Here is a 22,822-nt window from a genome sequence, read left to right as displayed (position 1 = left end):
ATTAATCATAAATAGTATCATTGCCCAAGTATAAATATCAAGTGACATTCTTGCATATTATACACATTTACCTATTATTTATTATAGTTAATTCACATGGGGCTTTATTCAAATTCATAGATGGTCAACATTGAGGTCAAAATTAAAAGCATTTAACGCAGCATTGCTAGAGATTGAACAGGTTCAGACTCAGTCCTCCTGAGATTGTTGTGTATAACAAAAATGTGTCTTTATTCTAGGGAAAGTGTTTGTTAATTTATTCCATCCAGTCAAGGTCAGGAAGTAACGAAGTTACACTTGTACCGAAATAGAACAACTAAGGGATTCACATAAACAGGAAGTCCAGAGGACAGATAAACACACATTTTATTTCACAGAGGTTTTATAGAGATTCACTGCATTGCTTAGAAAGGAAACTTCCTAAGTCTCACAACAGGATTTAGATTGTAAAGTTCCAAACCTAGACATGTTTAACTGACTTTCGACTCTCATTGCTAAATTTTATGACAGTAAATCAGGATTAGGATCGATGGAAGCTTTCTTTTCAGCAGGATAAATGCAATCAGTTTGATGAAATATTCTAAGAAACAAGAAAGAGATACAAGAAATCATTTTCTCATTATGCTAATTTAAAAGGGTATTTAAGATCTTTGAAAACAAAACTGATTAAAACATATCATTTGCCTACTTAAGGGTGTGGAGCACTGAATTCTACCTAGCATAATATGTAAGCCAAGTATGTTGACTGATGTTGAAACAAACATACTTTTTTGAATGTGGTAAACATGTTTCCTTTGTTTTTAACCTATGATGGTTTACAATGTTAACTTCATACAGAAAGTATAAACTGAGGAAGAGGTACTCACTTGTCAAGGCAGATAGAAACTTTTGACATTCTGTGATACAAAGAAATAAAAATAATCTTAATGGCTTCTTTTTAATGGACTGTATAAGTCCAGTTGTAAAAATGTTTATAATATAAAAATGCTGGCTGGAAAACAGAGGAACAGATATTTTGTTCTTGTTTTCTTTTTCCCCAGCTTTTCCCAATTAGTCTCCCAGGAGGAGCTCACTGGGATGTAAGAATTTCATCATTGCTCAGCAGTGCTTTGGGAACCGTTCCTATCCTTGGGGAGAGTGGGCGCTGTCTGTTCTTCATGATTATGTGGGGAGCGTTCACAGAGATCCCGTTGTATTGGAGAAGGTGTGTGGAATTAAAACCTAAGATGCCAAAATAAAAAAACAGAACATTTAATTCTGACTGAGTTATAGATCAACATGTTTCCTAAGGATTGAGAGGTCAAGTGGCCAAGAAGGGCTATCAATTCTCTGTGAAATGTAGTATGCCTTGATAAAATAAAAAGGTTTTATTTCGACACACTTTATATGATGACCTATATTTAAATTATGAATACAGTTCTGTAGAAGCCGAAAGTTTCACAATCTTTTTGAAATCACAATAAGATGTAAGTGATATGAATTTAAGTAATTTCTACTGGCATTGTGTCACATTTATTTTATGGCTTAAAATGAAAATAAAATTGTGTAAGAGGAAAAATTGTTAAAATGTTCCCATTTGAAGCTGCTCTGCTGTGTTTAGTGCTTATGCATATATACATATACATATATGTGTGTGTATACGGTTTTTCATGTTTTGCAATATGAGGAAAGTGTGTGTATAGTTTAGTACATAGGAAGAAATATATAGATTCTACATAATTTTCAATATTTCTGCTTTGCTGATTATCAATTCAATTTTGAAGAGATGATTTGTATCTTAAATTCCCATTCACTGCAGCAAAACATTGACACTGATAAAAGTACCAACAACTAAAGAATAGCACATTTTTCATTGATTTTATTTATACCATTGGGCATGTTGAGTGTTGTTTTCTTTTGTATATGTAATATTTTAAAAATGTGTGTAAGAAAGACAAAGAGAGAGTGTGTGTGTGTGTGTATGTGTGTGTGTGTGTGAGAGAGAGAGAGAGAGAGAGAGAGAGACAGAGACAGAGACAGAGACAGAGAATGATTACAGGTTACTGAGGAAATCAGATGAAGATGACGAATCTCTTGGAGTTAGAGTTACAAGGGACTGTGAGCTCTCTCAAACAAACACTGCAAACTAAATTCAGTTTTTCTTCAAGAACAGTATGAACTCTTAACCACTGAACCATTTCTCCTGCCCCTTCCTTTGTACTGGAAGGTGCTGTGGTGAGTCATCAAAGTCATACGAGTGCAGTTTCTGTTTTAAATCAGTTGCCTGCCAAAATTAAGACTTTGGGCAACTTATCTATTGTCCATATATCCTTCCAGCAAAACTAACAGTTAACATGTCTCTTTTTTTTTATACACAGTGTTATTTGGGAACAATATGCACCATAGTACATTTGGTTAACTTTCTACATAGGAGCCACTTGATTGCAAATCAAAGAAATTCTGCAGCCTAGAGGTGATCAACATATTTAATATGTGAGAGTGGTACCGAGAAGCTGATGTTTTCAAATGTGATTTGCATTATAAATTATAAAGAATAATACTGTGTATAAATTCGTATTTCTATATATCAACTCTACCTTATAAACGAATAGAGAATTGAATTAGCACTCTCCACATTAATACAATGTACTTTGCAATTGATTTCTGTTCTGAAAGAATATCCAAATTTCACTGTTTATTAGTATGTCATTCTACTAGTTTCTATATAGTTCTGTGCATGTGTATAAAAATACAGCATACAGTATGAGTCTTGAAAGTCAAATATTTTAAGATATTTGAACCCAATCACATCTTTGCTTCATACCTCTTTCAAATGTAGGGGCAAGTCAGCAGTATTTGCATCACTTGGGAGCTTGTTAGAATCTGAATATCCAAGGTGGCTCTCAGTAAGCTGTTTTCTAAGCCCCGGAGATACTTGGGATGCATGGAGTTTTGGGGGATCCAGGGCTCTGGGATAATTGGACTGAGGATCAGTGCTGTAGAATAATTGGACTAATACCTTAGGATATCTCCCACATTAAGGCTGGCAGATCTTCAGTGAGAAGATGAATCTGATGCTACTTAGCCAGGCTTCACAGATTACACCCCTCTTTGCTTTACCCAGGCTAATTGTTATAAGGCCAATCTTTTTTTTTTTTCACAGCTTATCCAATTGTCGGGCCATTACATTTATGTATCCTCAAAGGCAACCTAGCGAGCTTGCTAATTCTTATGTTTCATGATAGACTTTAAAGCAACGAGATAACCTGTGAAGATAAATTTCCTGGCAGGAGGAATCTGATACTTTTCTGTACACCTAATTGCTCAGAAAGATTAGCCAGCTTTTTCTTATATTGGAAATAAAGATAAGGAAACTGGAGTCTCCTTGCAGCTAGAAGTCCACAGGGAAATGGAAGTTATGATAATATTATGCAAAGGATGCTATCCTTACTGAGATCTGCATCTAAAACATATATTTTATGTTACACGTTTATTTAGTCTCTTTCATTTATAATTTGAAAGTTAATATAACAAAATCATTTTTTTTTACTTTTTCTTGTCAGACTATAATATAAAGTTCTCTATGGTATAGTGAAAATTTGTGATCAACTGACTTTGTTTTGAATGATAATATCAGCGTTTTGGTCAGTATAACTATGTATTATGATAACACTAATGCCATTTGCTATGCTGATATATCTCCATTGATATATCCAGATGAGAAGCTGCATGTTAATTTTTTCCGTTGGCTTTTCATTTTTTCATTTTCATGTTTCACTTTTTTTCCCTTTCTGCCACTTGTTTGAATGTTCTGAATTATTCTTGCCATTGCTGGCTCACTGCAGATAAATACTTGGCTATCATAAGACTATTCCATACTTTGGCTATTTCTACTGTGTTTGCTTAACTGGGTGCTCAGGGACTCTTTGAAATCCTATACCATTCCACAGTACCACAACATCCTCTTTCAGAAAATGTATGACATAAGAAAACTCAACTGAACAAAATAGGATTCTGCTATCAATGGAAAAGACTAGTTGGTACAAAACAAAAGCATCATTTAGATCACTGGAAACTAGAAAGATACAAATGAGTGAGGTGATGCCAGCTTAGGAGACGAAATCAGTTGTGTCTTTCTATGGGGGTTTGATTGAGAAATGTCTCCTACAGGCTCATGTATGAACACTTGGTCCCTGGTTAGTGACATTAATTGGGAAGGTTACTTCATGGGGAATAGGTTTAGAGAAGGCATAGTTTCATCCCACTTTGGGTTAGTTACCAACATGAATTTTGCATGCAAATGGATGGAAATAGAAAACTCTTTCCTAAGTGAGGTAACCCAGACCCAAAAGGAGGAATATGGTATGTACTCACTCATAAGTGGTTTCTAGCCATAGTTAAAGGTCTTTGAGTCTAGAATTTGTGATCCTAGAGAAGCTAAATAAGAAGGTGAACCTGAAGAAAATCATATAGTTATCCTCCTGGATAGTGGAACTAGGCAAGATTGCCAGGCAAACTCGGGTACATGGGGGGTGGGGAGGTGGTAGTAAGGGAAGATGGTCAGGGAGAAGGGAGAGGGGGAGGATTGGGGATGGCTTGGGGGAATGGAATGGGGGGAGGGAGGAAGGATGGCTGTGGGAGCAGGGAGGTTTATATCTCAGCTAAGGGAGCCATTTTAGGGTTTGCAAGAGACTTGATTCTGGAGGGGTTCCCAGTAAAAATTAAATAAAAAAAATTTAAAAAAAATCAAAAAAATTAAAAAATAATAATATAAAAAAGAAAATGCTTTACTGAGTCAGGTAAGTCAGACCCAAAAAGAGGAAAATGGTATGTTTTCACTCATAAGTGGATTCTAGCCATAATTAAAGGTCTTTGAGCCTATTATTCGTGATCCTAGAGAAGCTGGATAGGAGGGTGAACCTGAAGAAAATTCAGGTAGTTTTCCTCCTGGAGATTGGAATTAGACAAGAGTCCCAGGTAACCTCAGGTGCTTGGAGGGGGGGAGGGTTGCTGGAAGGGGAGAGGGTTAGAGAGAAGGGAGCAGGGGAGAAATGGGGAATGCTCGGGGGACTGGGAGAGGGGGAGAAAGGAAGGATAGATATGGGATTTGGGAAGAATATATCTCAACTAAGGGAGTCAGTTTAGGGTTTACTAGAGACTTGATTATAAATGGGATCCCAGGTCCAAGGAGAGATCCCCAGATTGTTCTCTGGATAGAGGAGAGGGTGCCTGAACTGGCCTTGGCCCATAACCATACTGATGAATATTTTGCTTATCACCATAGATCCTTCAGCTGGCAATGGATGGAGATGGAGACGGAGACCCACATTGGAACACCAGACTGAGTCCCCAAAGGTCCAAACGAGGAGCAGAAGGAGGAAGAACATGAAAAAGGAAATCAGGACCGCGAGGGGTGCGATCACCCACTGGTACAAGGGGACTGATCTAATGAGAGTTCACCAAGGCCTGTTGTCTGGGACTGAGCGAGCACATAATTCAGCCAGATTCTCTGATTGAGGTCGAATTCTCTGAATGTGGCTGGCCTGGAGTCTTTCTGAAAAGCCATTGACAATGGCACTGGGACTTGTTTCCTCTGCATATACTGGATTTTTGGGATCCAGTCTGTTTGGATGCTCACCTTCCTGGACCTGGAGGAAGGGGGAGGAGCTTGAACTACCCACAGGGTGGGAGACCCTGACTGCTATTGGGGATGGAGAGGGAGGAGAGGAGAGAGTGGGAGGAGTGGGAGGGTGTTGGGAGGAGGAGACAAAAAAGAAAAGAAAGAAAATTCCTAAGAAATTTTATGCTCCTAGAAAACAACTGCAAACAAAATGCTTCTGTTAATGTGATTCAAGGGGGCAGCAGCCATCCCATGCTGGCAAATGAAATTGGCAATGCTGTCTGCATGATACTGGATTTGGAGGATGGAAGGTGCCATTGTGAAGGGCTTGTGGATTCTTTCTCTGCAATTTTCAATTGCTGTTGAGGACAGGAAGCACATGTCAGTGGAGTAGGTATTGAAGGCCTCCAAAAGGCCAGATGCCCTAAGAGACCAGCATAAAAAGACGAGAAAGAGAACTCTGAATTTCATGATAACCAAAAGGTGTTGGTGATAACAGTATCCTGATATATCTACTAGGTAGAGTCACATATAGGGTGTGGAATCAGCTCAACAGAGATATTCTGCTGCAGGCAGCAAACTCAGGAGTTGAACCTTCTAAGTCCTTTAAAAATTACTCCCAGACACTGGACATAGACCTTCAGGATTTGGAGTTTGATCTGCTGAGTTTCAGTCTTGCTTTGGTTCAGTATTTCTTCACTATGGTCTCATTCCTTTGAAATGGTAATGTATACCCTGTGCCATTAGATGCTGTAAGTATGAGATTTGCTTCTTGATTTTGCAGAGTGTTACACTTAAAAGATTGCCTTGAGTCTCAGAAGAGACTCTAAAACTTTTAAAGAGTTAAGACTAAGACTTTGGGAACATTCAAAAATGAGAAAAATGATTTTTTATTTTGAAATGGCCATGGGCCTATGGGGTAAGGGAGTGTAATGATCAGTTTTGAAAGAAAACTGTACACTGTAATATCGAAAATTTAGCTTGGTTCTCCATAAGTGGTAGTGTTTGGGAAGTTTAAGTGTGCAGCTTAGTTGGAAGAAGTATGTCACAGGGGGCGTATTTTGAGATTGCATAGATGCTACCTGATCCAGATCGTTGTCTGCATTATGCTTGCCATTGAATATGTGACCTCTCAGCTTACTGATCCTGCGACCAAGGCTGTTGGTTGCAGTCGTTCTTCCTTGTCATCATGGACACTTGAATCTTTGGAACTTCAGACCAAAGTAAGCTCATTTTTCCATAAGTTATTTTGGTCATGGTATTTTGTCAGAGTAACATTGATTAGCATACTTCTCTGGTAAAGGGCAAACAACTGTCTTTGCTGTTCAGTGACAGGAAAGGAAAACAAAAACAAAAATGCAATAAACCTGGTATCTACAGAGATAAGAGGTTGAAGAGGGAGGTCCAGTGTCATTTTATGAGTACTTAGGCCTCTTACATTTTAGTTGCGTGCTAGCATCTGAGAAGCATCATATGAATGGGTTCCTCTCTTTTAGCAGACTCAGTGAGGTTCTTCTGTTCCTTTCAACGACCATATCAGAATCAAGCCAACTCAAAATTTTATTTTCTTTTTTAAAGCAGACAGTTGCATTGATTGTTATAAAGTAGGTTGAAGTGCCTACATCACATGTTCACTTTTCTGTTACCAATGAGTTTTGAGTTTAAAATATTAAGAGTAGTTTAGGAACTGTAGGAATTCTTTGTGAAGGACATTTTTTAATTTTTTTTCTATACTATTTTTAAGGCATCTTTAATCATCACTTTCTTTATTAGTTGTAATCATGTTCCTTTAGAAACAAATTAGCAGTAGAGTTTGAGTCCCACCTCCTCACTCCTTAGGTACTCAAGTCCTGGCTTATAGTGGAGATGGCCCTCTCATCCCACCTGCCAAGCCCTCCAACCTCAAGAAGCTGCAGATCTTCTTTGACACGGATGTCTGCTTGGAGCAGGTTGGTCAAATTGTTTTAGAATTGTTTGCAAATACTGTTCCCAAAACATCAGGAAAAAAATTGTTCATTGTGTACAGGAGAGAAAGGCACTGGATCCATAACTGGGAAGCCATTTAAAAGGATGTCCTTTCCACCTAGTTATTAAGAAATTTATGATTCATGGTGGAAACTTCTTGACTCAGAATGGTACTGGAGGATAAAGTATTTATTGTGAAAATTTTGATGATGAAAATTTTCACCCAAAGCACAATTGGGAGGGTTTGCTGAGCAAGCAAATGCAGGTCCTAATTCATGTGGTCCTCAGTTCTTAATCACAATAGCTCTAACTCTTCACATGGGTGCAAAAAGAGGTATTTGTTTAAGCAATTAAAGGATCAGGTGAGCCAAGGATGCTTGAAAATGTAGACGTGAATAATGATTTGTTAATTCAGTATGTGGAAAGTTGAAAAATGAGAATATTATGACTAGATGAAGCAGATATAAATTTAAAAGATGCAAACAAAATTTTAATAAAAACTGAATACTTAAAAAGTTTAAAATAATTTTTTTTTCAAATCTCAGAACTGGAGGATGGGTACTAAAGACATGCAAAATTTTTAAGGTATGTGGGTAATCAATCAAAGGCTTTTGTTGAGACAAAAGATACATTCAGTCTCTGACCCATATCCTTACACTGCTTACTGAGTATTGGTGTCTGCAAATTGAAGTTTGAAGATGTCAAACGGGCAGGGAACATTTGACAGTTGTTTGGAGGCTCTTGAAATGGATCCAGCAAATATCAAATCACTATACTGCCAAGTGCAAAGAGTGCAAGAATTAAAGGAATATGCTTTTTGGATGATCTTAGGAAGGCACAGGAGATAGGCCTGGCAGATAAAGCTACTCAGGAAGAACTGCTTAAAGTTGAATAAGTAATAAGGGCATAGAAAAGATTTAAAAAGTCTAGTGTATGCAAAAATGTCTAAATGAAGACTAAATTTTGCTTAAGTATTACAAAATGATTCCATAATGGATAATGTAAGTTACTGTCTACATACGATATCTGATGTGCTCCTCTTGATACTTTGTCATCGTTGTTTGTGTAGAAGTACTATCATAGGTTCCTTGTTAATAAAGTACTATGAAATAAAGTGAATGTCATTAAAAAGTGTTCTGTCTTCATTTTAACCAAGAATGTTTCCTAGCTATTTTTTAAAGTCCTAAAGTCTTACCTAATTTTAGAAATTGTTGTTTATCTAGCCTGTCACAACTCCATGTATTATTACTAGTGGACATGGCTATGTTTCACTAAAACTTTAGAGGACCCAACTTTAGTTCTTGCACTTAATGTTTTGATATTCCCAATTGCCTGCTATTCTATCTTTAGAGGATATGACACTCTCTTCTGGACTCTGCACCAAACACACACACTCAATTTAAAAATAGCTTAAGTAGTTTCATTTTAGTGTTGTTGACTGTGGTCTTAGATATTTTCTTGTGTTATTTTTCAGTAAATACACAATAGAAATATGGAATGTTGTTCTGATTTATAAATACACGCACTACCCAATGCTTTATAAATTCTGATCCACAAGAACTGTAAAAACATTATTTGTGCATCATTCAGCATTCTCACATCAATACATCTAAAATATTCAAAATAAAGTAAAAACAACATTATCAAAAGGAATCACGTATATTGTTGCTTTAGTCAGTGTTCTATTAGTGTGAAAAGACACTATGACTGTGGCAACTTTTATAAAAAGAAAGCATTTAATTTGAATTGCCTGCAGTTCAGAGTTTTATTTCATTAGCCTTATGATGGAGAACATGGTGTCAGGAAAATAGAACTTGTATCTGAAAATTCTATATCCAGATCTGCAGGCAGAAGAAGAGAAAGAGGACTGGGTCTGGTTTGCACTTTTGAAACCCAAAGCCCAACCTTTTCCCATCATAGCCACACCTATTCCAACAAGACCAAACCTTCTTGACAAAGGCAATACCTCTTAGGACTCCCTAAGCATTCAGATACAGGAGCCTCTGGGGTCCATTCTTATTCAAACTACCACAATTACTTTTTCTATAGTCTGTTATTGTAAATTTAACTTCTAAATTAGAAAAAAATCTACCAAAATGATAATCAGGCAAAATATATTTTAACCTTGATATAACTATGGAAAAAATAAGTTTTCTGTGAGTCCTATATTGTAGAAATGTGAGTGGATGTTTTATGTTGGCCCAATTTGAGGAGATTCTTGTCCACCATAGTGTGAAGGATTGTCAGCTAGTGGTTTGTGCTGTGACAGAAGAGTTAAGAGCCTCTTCTATGTAATTTTCTGGATAAGAAAACAAAAATAGTAATTTCTGTACTAACCTGGCTTTAATTTTTTTCCTTTATGAATAGCAATTTATTTTATCTTACTTTGTTTTTTGTTAACTGTATTTGATACCTAGTTAAGATAAAGCACTCCCATTGTATGACAACTCCATTTAAATTTGTTATTTTTGTTTTGCACATTTTAGGAAATTCCTATAAAGTAGCTTTCCATATGACTTTTTGAAGACCTTTATTGATAGTTGCTCCTCCCCATATTACTTCCTCTCTTCTTTTCTCTCTGTTTTTAAGATGTCAGGTATGTTTACATATGGAACTCAATGTTTAGCAGTCATTACTCTTCTCCTTCCATGTTGGTTCCTGGCACCAAACTCAGATTATGTAGCTGGGCAACAAATGAATTTAACTACTAAGGATTGACTCTGGTTTTCATAAAGGACCCCAGACAACAAGATTATGTTTCCAACATTCATACTGTGCCTTTTCCCCCTCTACTAAGAGTCTTTGGAAATACCTTCACAAACACACACAGAGATGAGCTTCATTAATCATCTAATACTTCTTAAAACCAACCCTTTGACAATGTAGATTAACTATCACTCTGAAGCCCATGTCAATTTAGTCCCCACAAATTTAGTGTAATAAAACATAACATTCCACAGCTATTACCCATGGGCTCATAACTAGTTCATAGTATAAACCATACACAGTTCAACTTGTGTCAGAGACTAGCTTTGACAAACATGCCACTTGCAAATGTAGGGGCATGGGGATCAGAAAAAATTAGTAGAGAGAACAATACATGAGGGAAAATAATAAAACAGAAAACATAGGATAGTATCAGGAGAGAGTTCTAGTGAACACTGAAATGCCCCACGTTTAATTTTTCCTACACTTTTATACCCCAATACCACAGGGGAAAAAAGACAAAAGACTGCTTTAACATGATACAAAGGACAACTAGAACAGTTATTTGCTTTAGTACTTTGAGATATCAGGTCATTAACATTCTGTTGTTTAGGCAGTGAAATCACCCTAGACCAATTAATTATCCAGAAGGAACCACTTGTAAGATCAAACTTCCTGTTTCCAAAGAAGGACCATAGGAGGAGCAGGAGAGAGAACTGAGCAAGGAAGTCAGAACCACAAGTGGTGTGCGCCCATCCACTGTGATGGTGGGGCTGATCTAATGGGAACTCACCAAGGTCACCTGGACTGGGACTGACGGAGCACATGATCAAACCGGACTCTCTGAATGTGGCTGACAATGAGGGCTGACTGAGAAGCCAAGGACAATGGCACTGGGTTTTGATTCTACTGCATGTACTGGCTTTGTGACAACCTACTCTGGTTGCTCACCTTCCTAGACCTGGATGGAGGGGGGAGGACCTTGGACTTCCCACAGGGCAGGGAACCCTGACTGCTCTTTGGACTGGAGGAGGGGGATGCTGGAAGGGGGAGAGAAATGGGAGGAGGTGAAAAATTTTAATAATAATAATAATAATAAATAAGGTTAAAAAAAGAAGGCACAAAAGTGTGCTTGAATTTCCTGACCATTGGTCAGGATGGAGAGGATCTACCTATATGGGACTTCTTAATGTCAAAAGAGACAAGTAACCACACCCTAGGCCAGGATGTCAACAATTTTGAGCAAACTGAAACTTTCTGACCTTCAGACAATGTGGAAATGGGCTCACAATTTTGGGCCTCCACAAACTTTGTCTCTCAGGTCTTTAACTGCCACAGCTCTGTTGAAAACTTCAAATTTTGCTCATAGAATCAAGGAAATCTCTTCAACTGTGGGGCCCTTCAAAGTTTAAATGTTAACAACAGCAATAATAATAACTTAAGCACTACAATTATGCAGGGGCATGCACGCAAAAAAATTCATCCCCAAAAAATGGAACTAATATTGAATCACAGCAGTGCAAACACCACATCCTGTAATTCCATATCCAGCACCTAGAGATGTAAGATTATCATGACATCGTTTTGAGAAGACAAATTAACTTCATTAGCCCTGTTATCGCAGGAAAGCTTTGTGCTGTGTAACAATCTTTGTACACTATAAATGTATTGCTTTCCTTGTTAATAAAAAGCTGGTAGGCTGAACCAGGTGGTAGTAGTACATGCCTTTAATCTCAGCACTCAGGAGGCAGAGGCAGGCAAATCTCTGTGGGTTTGAGACCAGCCTGGTATAGAAAGCAAGTTCCAGTACAGGCTCCAAAACTACACAGAGAAACTACAAAAACGGGAAAAAAAAATGCTGATAGGCTGATTGCAGGACAGGAAGGGATTGGATGAGACAGTCTGAAACAGGGAGATTGATGGGTTGAAGAAGCACAGAGTTGGAGGAGTTGCCAGTCAAATAGAGAATGAGTGGACTTGCCTTACAACATGCTAAAGAAGTAGGAAGAATAATTAGTTTTTTAATGAGGAAATGTATTTTTTCTTCCCAGAATTTCTGCCCTCTAGTGCTGTTCATGCAAACTATTATGAGGCTCTGTTAGGTCTACACGCCTTTGAGTCCTAACTCAGAATAGTACAACTGTTTTATTATTATTATTATTAACTATTATCTTCTTTCTTTCTTATACATACTAGAACCTATGAACTGTTTTTATAATACTTTGGGTGCTCTTGATTTTTCTCAAAAGCTTGTGTGCCTTTTGTATGACACTTGAATAACTAAAACCATATAGTGTTTACTTTCTTTGATAGAGCTTCTTCCTGTGGATAGTCCACAATACAGCAGGACAGAGATAAAACAGGAAAGTGGGGAGAAAGAAGATCTTACTGGAAGAAAAATTTATTCTGTGTCAGAGAGAGGAAACCAGCCTGAAGACACTAAGAGGAAAAGCAGGTGGGAAGACCCTGTAAAAGTTGCATCTCGGGTCCTCTCACGCTAGCAGGTTGACCTCTCAGCTATGGTCGCAATTCCCCACTGGCACCAAACTGTGCAACACCTGGCTGACTCTCCTTCAGGTCCTGGATGGGATCTCTGCTTTTCTCAAACTGGTTAGATGCAAATTGACATGTGCTTCAGGTCTAGACACCTTAGAATATGAGCTTCTAATGGAATCTGTCTAGTGTTGGGGGCTTGTAAGACCCCATGTCTTCCCTTGGACCCAGAATATTTATCATGTAAAATAATCCAGACAGCTCACTAGGAAGTCTGGTATTAACTATTTATTCTAATGAAGAAAAGGCATAGATCTTAAACCACGCCTATATTGCTCATTTTAGGATCTTATCTGGATCTCCCATTTCGTTTTTTTTAAAATATCAAAAGTAATGTACTCTATTGTTATACACAAATAAGAGTCTGAGAACTTGGTTAGTCTTGGGGGTCAACTTGACCTGATCTGGATCTCCTATTTCAAAGATTCTCTGTAGTGATCAACATTCAAGGAGCTGAGATACTTGTGACATATATATTCTCTAGCAATTGGCCAACTTCTTTGACATGTTACATGCAAATTTTGTTGCAGATACCTTTTTTTTGGATTGTGGGTAATGCATAAAGATGCAGAAAAGAATTTATTGAACTCACATGACATTATATTCTAGTACTCTAGTAATAAGAGTCATGTGCAGTCATTTCAGTAAGAGAAAAAGGTCCAAAAGGCTCACTGTCCTTGCAATTACTTGTGAGGGAGCACAACACGCACACGCAAACACACATACAAAAACATCTTTTGAGTACAAAGCAGTTCCTGAAAAGGAGGTGATGATCTTTATAGTGAATCCTTCTTTTCAGTAAAATGGTGAGAGCACTACTCGGAAAGAAAGACTCCACAAACCAAAGATGACAAATCATGAAATTGATAATTTATTTGAAAAGAGAAACTATACTGAGAAAGATATTGAAAGGAATCCAAGATAGCTATAGAAGGAGGTGTTTTCCCAAGGTCAGTACACAGATGCCGATACAGCTGTGGTCTAGTGTAGTCAGGCTCCATCTAAAATTTGTTGCCTAACTTGGTGGCATCATCTACATGGTTCATGTTTTGTGGTGGTAAACCATGTAAGATTGAGCAATTTATGTTTTGTGAGACTAAACAATGTAAGGTTAAAGGAAACTTGGAGTGTTGAGTTTTGGTTCCAGAGAACTTCTGAGGTCAAGTAGGTAGGTCTCTGCAAGGAGGCTTTGAGAGGGCAATGTTGGAAGCTGTGAAAATATTGACCAATTACCAAGAGAGACACCAGGATATTGAAATTTTCAGATCCACCAGGCATCACTGAGGAAGAGTGCATACTGAGTTGATCAGACATGATGGAGGGCTATTTTGTTTCATGTGACAGATATGGAAGACAAGCCTTCTTAAGCCTTTTGGAGCTCAAATAATTCCAGCATGAGACCAAAATGTTGTACATGAAGCGTCATAATATTCCTTGTGGACTTCAGTCTTCTTATGCTATAATTATTCCTTTCTGTGTTCCCATTATTCTCATGTGGTATGAGAATTTCATTCTATCATTGTATATAGGATGAGGGTAACTTAATTTTGCTCTTATTGAAGCTAAGTGGTAAGACATTGCAAGCAATATCACTCAAGACTTGGAATGATTTAGTCTATCAAAGTGTTGGACTTTTAAAGAAAATAGGGATATTTCTCAACTCCTTTTCTTGCCAAACTACATATCTTCTATAAGTTTCTGCCTTTCTTTTGAGTCACTTTGGCTTCAAACCTAAGTAAAGGCAGTATACAAAAACCTTGTCACAATTGGAATATGGTATTGCCAGATATCTTGAGATTTCTTCCAACTATCACCTTAACCTAGCATTTTTACCCACCTTGCTCAAATATTCAGTACACAGGAAGAATTCACTTAGCTTCCTTTAAATGTCAGAATACATAATCAGTGACCTATAGATCCATTTCCTATAGAGCCCCTGTTATCCCCTAAAACCTACTATCAGAGTTTTATTTATTTAGACATGGTATCATATGAACTAACTATATATGACTCATTTGCTTATGCCTGCCAAGTACCAAGTCCACAGATGTATGCTAATATATTTCATTATTCATAAACACAGTCATTTTTGTTGATTTTTCTTCAAATTATGATCTTTTGATTTACTATCAGAGTTGCCCATTAATATGTGATTAAAGTTTTCTAGGGCTGTTATTCCATAACTTCAAATTCTTTGACATTTAACATGGACAGGTGTATAAAAGCAATAGCTTTATTTCCAGTACTAATTTTCTGTATCATTCCTTTTTTTTGGTTACTTCATCCAAATACCTGACAGGAAGTAACCTAATAAGTGGTGATTTATTTGGACTTACAGTCTTAGGCGAACACTTCCATTTTAGGGTAGAATTCAAGATGACTCAGATCAGTAGCAGCCGAAACAGCATTCTCTAAAAGAAAGGCAAATTCTGGAGTTGAGCTGGCTCTAACCTTTTACTTTCTGTCCAAACCAATACCTTTGATGATGGGACAAGTTTTTAGGATGATTTTTTTTCTCTTTGTCAATACTCTTTGGGAATATGCTTACAGACATACACAGGGATTTGCTTCCCTATTGTTCCATACATTCACAGATGCATACACTTGTACACAAAAACATATGCAACGCACATATATACTGCCTACCAATTCTGTCATGTGTACACATGACCATCATGCATATGGATGAAACACACATTTTTGTTCTGAAGATACTTATGTTCTGAAATTAAATATATGAATTTAGAACAAAATGACTGATAATGTGAAGATTTGAGGGCTTGTAGATTTTAAAAATACTGTTTCCAAATCATTTTTGCTTAAATAGTTCTCTTTTGATGAATTTTGATAAATAACTTCTTCCAAATTTCAGTATAATTGTTTATTAGAGTAGGCATACAAATAGTTTGTATCTTCATTTCAATTGTCTATGTCATTTTGCTATCATATTCTAATTTTTCTGTGTGCCTTTAGAATATTATATTGTTTTAAACATATATTTACTATCCACATAAGAGAAATGGAGAACTACTGACATTTATTTGGTAGACTTTGCTGGTCAACTTGTTTAGATTATTCAATTATTCTAGCCACACAGCACATACTCATACATTTACATTTTGAGATTGAGAATTTTCCCTTAAGTACCCGAGGCTCAGAGCAATTGAAAAACTTGCTGAAGATCTCTGAGCTTTGAGAATTGGACGCAAGATTTCAATCACAAGCCTTGTGCTCTTTCTAATACATCTGTCACCCATCTCAAGTAAACACTAATGTGCTGAATACACAGAGCAGAATTTCACATCAAGGAAAGAGTAGTTGGTCACACACATTTCATTCATAGCATCAGACCTAACCTTATACTCTGAAACCCCTGTACTTTGATCATAGAAAAGTTTTAATACTTTTTGTAGCCAAATAGAGTGATGTGAAGGAAGAGCTATCACTGAGTTCTTAATACTACAAAATTAACTTTGAGTACTGGATTCCATGACAAATTGTTCATGCAAACTTTGTATAGACTTAAAACTATGTATTTGCTTTTGTTCCCTACCAGAGCTGATTCAGAGGTCTACATCATAATATGAGCACCATAAATAAGTTGCTTTTTGAAAGCCGTGCACTGTCAGCATATATCAATAAATATAATCTTCACCTAGAAAAGACATGCATTAATCTTCAGGTATATTTCACATTATCTTAAATTCACATTTTTGAGAAAAATAAATTATTTTGAAGTAAAACCATAACTGTGAGATATGCTGCTATAATATGTAGACTAATGTGCACTTTACATATTAAAAAGAGATATAATTCTATGAGTTTATAAATTCTATAAGCATAGGTATTTTACTTACAATAATACATTGTTCTATAACAGTTACACAAAAATAAGATAGAAAAATGTATTGCATTGAGAATTTCCATAGAAAACAAGGAAAAATAGGATTATATTTAGATACTTAGGGAGGAATAGTTCTCTCTCTCTCTCTCTCTCTCTCTCTCTCTCTCTCTCTGTGTGTGTGTGTGTGTGTGTAAGCATATGCATGCCTTTATGCTTTACATTGTTTGTCAGATATTTGTGTGATATCTTCATGTATGAAGAATTATTCCAAGGTCGTGTCTCTTAATCTTATAGAGAGAACTAGTGAACTCAACTGATTATTGAGGGCCATTTTCAACAAACTAAACGAATCAATATTGTATGGTATCATTTCATCTTTCAAATAATATTCATGGACTTAATATCTCTGGATCTTCCTTTATTTTATTCTTAATGTCTGCTCTCTTTATATTCTCTATGCTCCAACAATTCTGATAAAATTCAAGTTTTATAGTATTACTACATTTTGGTATATTAATAATCAGACAAAAGTGACAGTAGTCTTTCTTACCCCCTGATGGTTCTGTTTTTAAGCAAGATTTTCTCATAGACCCATGTTAAGAATTTATTGGCACTATTGGGTTCTTAAAATCAAAAAATAAAAGTTTTTGATTATATATAGTCAGGCAAGTTAGTGGAATTTGAAACAATTTGACAATTTAAAATAAGCATAACACCTAACATATATGCTATGTCCTTTTTGTCAACTCTTAGAATTATTTAATAAAGGAATAGTTTCATTATTAGTGATATGTAATGTTTTTTCCTCAGTTTACATGATAGAAAACATGCTAAAGTATACACTACATAATAAGGACGAAGAGGCCCATAAAGTAATTTATACTAATCAGTGTGTTTAATGGTTAGCACAGACTGAACTTTAAATTTTATTATTATTTCAAATATATAGGAATTTATTTAATGGTAGCTATATTTTGTGTGAAATTGATAAGTATGAAATTTCCATTATCGCTTATAGGAATTTATAAGGTAGGGTAGAACTAAACTCAGGGTTAAGGCACATAGGTGAAATAAACCAAACTCACAAAGATAAATGTCCCATGCTTTCCTTCACAGAAATATTTCTGATTTTCTACTTATTTACAAACAGGTATATAAATGTGTGTGAGCACACACACACATGCACACAGACACATACACAATCATATGAGCTAAAATTGGAGGAAAATTAATGGGGAATTGTGGTTATAAACTTGATTGATTCTGACATTCCTAAAAAATAATTCATTGACGTGGGTCGCTGGTGAAAGTTCTGGAAGGATTAGTTGAAGCTGGAAACACTATCATGGAGAATGAGCTGTACCTTCAGGAGGTCTAACAAGAAAAGTTATAAGCGAAAACAGGGTTGCTTCATGTCTGACTGGACCTCACTTCCTACTGCTGAGGGCCTCAAAGTGCCATTTTCACAGCAGCCGCCATCAGATCCCTACTTTTCTCTTCTTCCATTCTATGGAAACTAAGGTTTCTCCAGCCACCATCCCAACATCAGCATATGACTGAGAATGTTGAGGAATTCAGTCTAGTGGGCTGAGTAGCTGCATATATATACCTATATACACACATATATGTGTATATATATCATATGCATACATATATAGAATATGCATATAACATATCCATTATATTTCTGGCTCTGTTCATTTAGAAAATCCTGGCCAATGTAGAGATTTTTCTCTTCAAAGAAAGTGAGCTAGAGGTTGGGGACGAGATTGAAAGATAAAGGTATAGAGAATGAACATGATTAAAATTGGTATCTTCACATTGAATAAAAATATTGCTTTGAAACACATAAGGAAGTATAAAATGTATACAGAAATGGAAATAATGTTTCTGTGTTGATTTCAGATAAAGGGAAAAGAGCTAAAAGATGTAGGCACACACCATACTCTTATAATCTTACATTTTTTCTCTATCTGGGTGTTCAATAATAACAGGTCAAAATATCTGGACTTCCAGAAAATTTGGAGGATGTCTTCAATACAAAAGGAGGATTTCTCAGCTTTTGGTGAACCTAACTTGTGATGGGTAGTGTCTCAGAAAGTCAGAAGTCAAATTATGGAATTCATGGACCAGAGAAGGGTCTTTTAGAAGGAATTCTTTCATTGTAATTGATGAGAGAGAGAGAGAGAGAGAGAAAGAGAGAGAGAGAGAGAGAGAGAGAGAGAGAGAGAGAGAGAGAGAGAGAGAGAGACGCTCTCTAGTTGTAGTTTTTTCCAGGAGAATAGAAAGCCATTGAGTTCCTAAGGCTTCACTGGATGAAGGCATCGGGCGGGGCATGAGTTGGTTAGGCCACTTATCTTTCCAGGTGTCTGGATGCATCCCAGTTTCAGTTCGGTCCTCGCTATAATTTTCAGAAAAGGGGAACAGCATTAGGGGGAAACAAATAAAAAACTTGACCTCTTTTCTGGCATCTGTGGCCTCTGGCCAGGGTGAAACCAAAGATATTTTGGCTTAAACACTTCTGACATTCTGGCATTCAGCAGGGATAAGATTGTCAGCAGGGTTAACGATATTTGCAGCTTTAAGCCAAGGAAAAATTACACCCTTTTTTTGGTCCTTTACGCTCAACTGCCTAGCAAATTTCTAAGTCAGGCTCTCATTACCAGTGACTGGAAGCTCAGTTTATACTTGAAAAATATTACACACACACACACACACACACACACACACACACACACACGTTTATATATAAACATAACCAAATTATTATAATGTACACATTATATATTAATATATTTCTACATTAATATCATAAAATTACTAGTAATATTATTTCATTAATGCATTAATACAGTAATTTATATGATGCATGTCTATATTAATATAATATGATATATATGGGCTATTAATTTTGTTATATTGGAAGTTTACCACCCAGAAGATTGCAATCAAGACCTATGGTTCTCTTTACTTTTACCTATTTTTTGTTCTTGAAGTTACAACTAGAAAAAATTGAAAAGTGAACTTTTTATTGTTTATTGTGAAAGTTTAAAGAGATAAAGACGTATGTTTATACACCACATAATTACAGATCCCCTCCCACAGCTAATCATGCACGCAGATCCATTACATGCAAAGCTTCCATTCCTTAATCAAACATTCTATGATTATGCAAATTTGTGAGATAATAAGATACACCCTATAAGGTATAGTAAATCAGTGCCATTAAATAAGTTCTGAAAAATGAGAAAATTGACTCTTTTAGCCTTGAACATCTATGCTTTCATAATTTGTAGATTAGTCACATTGTAGAAGTTGGAGTATTTTCATATTGTATTAACATTTTCTTTGCATTTATTTGGGTAGTTCCCTAATTCAATTTCAGTGACTAAATATAATTAAGAAAATTGTGGACCATGAAAGCCACCAAACAAGAAAGAGGCCAATGAAGGTGATATCATAAGGGAATGGATACAAGATCATAGTAAAATGGAAGAGCAGAGGGAGGTTGTTGAGAGTGAAGAAATTTAAGCAGGGTGGGGTGTTGAGGTTGAGCCAGACCAGGACATTCATAGGGTTAGCCATAAAGAAAGGTCTATGAAAAAGCCACCAGGAGACCTACTATTTTGTAATCCGATTCAAATACTTAAGTTAAAAAAGCATAAATATGCTCCATGACTACATATTGGTGATCTCAGAAGCTTGAAGTTTCTCCAAAAAAAAAAAAATCTAGTACCAAATATGGCTTACCTCTTATGAGATGTTGGCAGTGAAATCCCAGAAGTTTCTAGACTCTTGTCATTCCAGGTTTTTAAACACCAGATCAGACATTTTTTTTTTTTTTTTCTGAAGACATTTGCGGTGGTTAGCTCTCGTAGTCAAACTGAAATAACTTTGAACTACAAGTGAACAGAGTCTCCTGAGACATTGCTTACATTGGGTTGGCCTGTTATCCTTTTATGGGGTTCAGAAAGATAAGAATGCCCCAAACTAGTCTGATGTGGGATTTCCCTCTGGATATTTTGAATATATTGTATTACTATCAGTTAATAAAGAAGCTACTTTGGCCTGTGGCAGGGCAGAGTAGAGCTAGGTGGCCAAACTAAACCGAATGCTTGGAGAAAGAAAGCAGTGTCAAAAAGATGCCTTGTAGCAGCTGCAGGAGACAGATGCTAGACACCAGATGGAACCTTACTGGTAGGCCACAACCACATAGAGATACACAGATTAATAGAGATGGGATAGTTTAACATTTAAGAGCTAACCAATAAGAAGCATGAGCTAATAATAGGTCAAGCAGTGTTATAATAATACATTTTCTGTATGTTTATTTTGGGTCTGGGCAGTCAGGAAATGAATGAGTAACCTCCAACTACACTAGTCGAAATGCCCTAATCAATCACCTTCTTTTAACTTGGCTACAAAAACAAAAAAACAAAAAAAACAAAAAAACATCCTTTAAGAAGAGGTTAGGTGGGGTGAGCTTGCTTCACCCTGCCGTGGCAGGGTCCCAGCGAGGAGGAGCTTGGGCGTTCCCCGACCCCATAGACGCCCAGGTCGCCCTGCAGTGCTGGCTACCCCCTCCCGCCTGCCATCCCAGCTCCCATCCAGGTACGAATTCCTATATTTCTCCCTTCCCCCTGGGGCCATAAAATTTTCCCCAGCTCAGCTGCCTTGCAAGCTGAGCCTGCATTGTAAGCGCATCCAGGAAAGAGGGAGTGCCTGTGCTTCAATAGCCTGCCTGAGGAAAGGTGGGCATTCTGTCAGTGAAGTCCCTGCCCAAGAAGGGAACCTGACCTGGTAACAGAAGTTCCAATAGAGACATTTGAAGTAAGAGATGGGCAGACGCCAAGGCAAGACCTCATCCAACAATCTGAAAAACAACATGAAAACACCAGATCCCAAGGACGCTACAACAGAAGGGCTTGAACACCTTAACCCAGAAGAAGTGGGAAAAAGTGCCATTATGAAAGCAATAGAGTCCCTTAAACAGGATATGAATAACTCCCTTAAAGAATTGGATGAGAAATATAACAAAAAGTTTGAAGAAATAAGTAAATCCGTGAATGAGATCCTGAAAAACCAAGAAAAAACAATCAAACAAGTAAAGGAAACAGTGCAAGAATTGAAAACTGAAATGGAGGCAATGAAGAAAACACAAACGGAGAACCGGCTGGATATGGAAAACCTAGGTAAACGAACGGAGACTACAGAATCAAGCATAACCAATAGAATACAAGAGATAGAAGAACGAATCTCAGAATCTGAAGATACCATAGAGAAAATAAATGCTCTGGTGAAAGAAAACGGCAAATCCAACAAATTCTCTTCACAAAACATTCAGGAAATCTGGGACACAATAAAAAAACCAAATCTAAGAATAATAGGGATTGAAGAAGGAGAAGAACTGCAGATCAAAGGCCCAGAAAATATATTCAACAAAATTATAGAGGAAACTTTCCCAACCTAAAGAATGATATTCCTATGAAGGTTCAAGAAGCATACAGAACACCGAATAGACTGGATCAGAAAAAAACATCCCCTCACCATATAATAATCAAAACACAAAACATAAATATTAAAGAAAAAATTTTAAGAGCTGCAAAGGAAAAAGGTCAAGTAACTTATAAAGGTAAACCTATCAGGCTTACACAGGATTTCTCTATGGAAACCATGAAAGCCAGAAGATCCTGGATAGAGGTACTGCAGAAACTAAGAGACCATGGATGCAAACCCAGACTACTATACCCAGCCAAGCTATTGTTCACTATCAACGGAGAAAACAAAATATTCCAGGATAAAAACAAATTTAAACAATACGTAGCTACTAATCCAGCCTTACAGAGAATATTAGAAGGAAAATCACTACCGAAGGAATCCAACATTCCCAACACGGCCTACAATAACTCGAGCATCTAGTGACCATTCACAAGCACAACTCAAAGAAGAAAAACACATACACTCTACTACCAAAAAAAAAAAAAATGACCGGAGTCAACAACCACTGGTCATTAATATCACTTAATATCAATGGACTCAATTCACCTATAAAGAGGCACAGACTTAGAGATTGGATATGAAAACAGGATCCAACATTCTGCTGTTTACAAGAAACACACCTCAACCACAAAGACAGACACCTACTCAGAGTAAAG

At 36.8% G+C, this 22,822-nt stretch overlaps 1 pseudogene; it reads left to right on the top strand.

The window, feature by feature from the left end:
• Positions 1-6,505: 6,505 nt before the first annotated feature.
• Positions 6,506-8,513, top strand: LOC125405497 (peptidyl-prolyl cis-trans isomerase D pseudogene; annotated as a pseudogene).
• Positions 8,514-22,822: the final 14,309 nt, after the last annotated feature.

Source organism: Myodes glareolus, chromosome 1 (genome assembly GCF_982192425.1).
Source record: "Myodes glareolus chromosome 1, mMyoGla1.1, whole genome shotgun sequence".
Classification (NCBI taxonomy): Eukaryota; Metazoa; Chordata; class Mammalia; order Rodentia; family Cricetidae; genus Myodes; species Myodes glareolus.
Note: the sequence above shows the minus strand (reverse complement) of the source record. Positions and strands in the feature narration are given on the sequence as shown.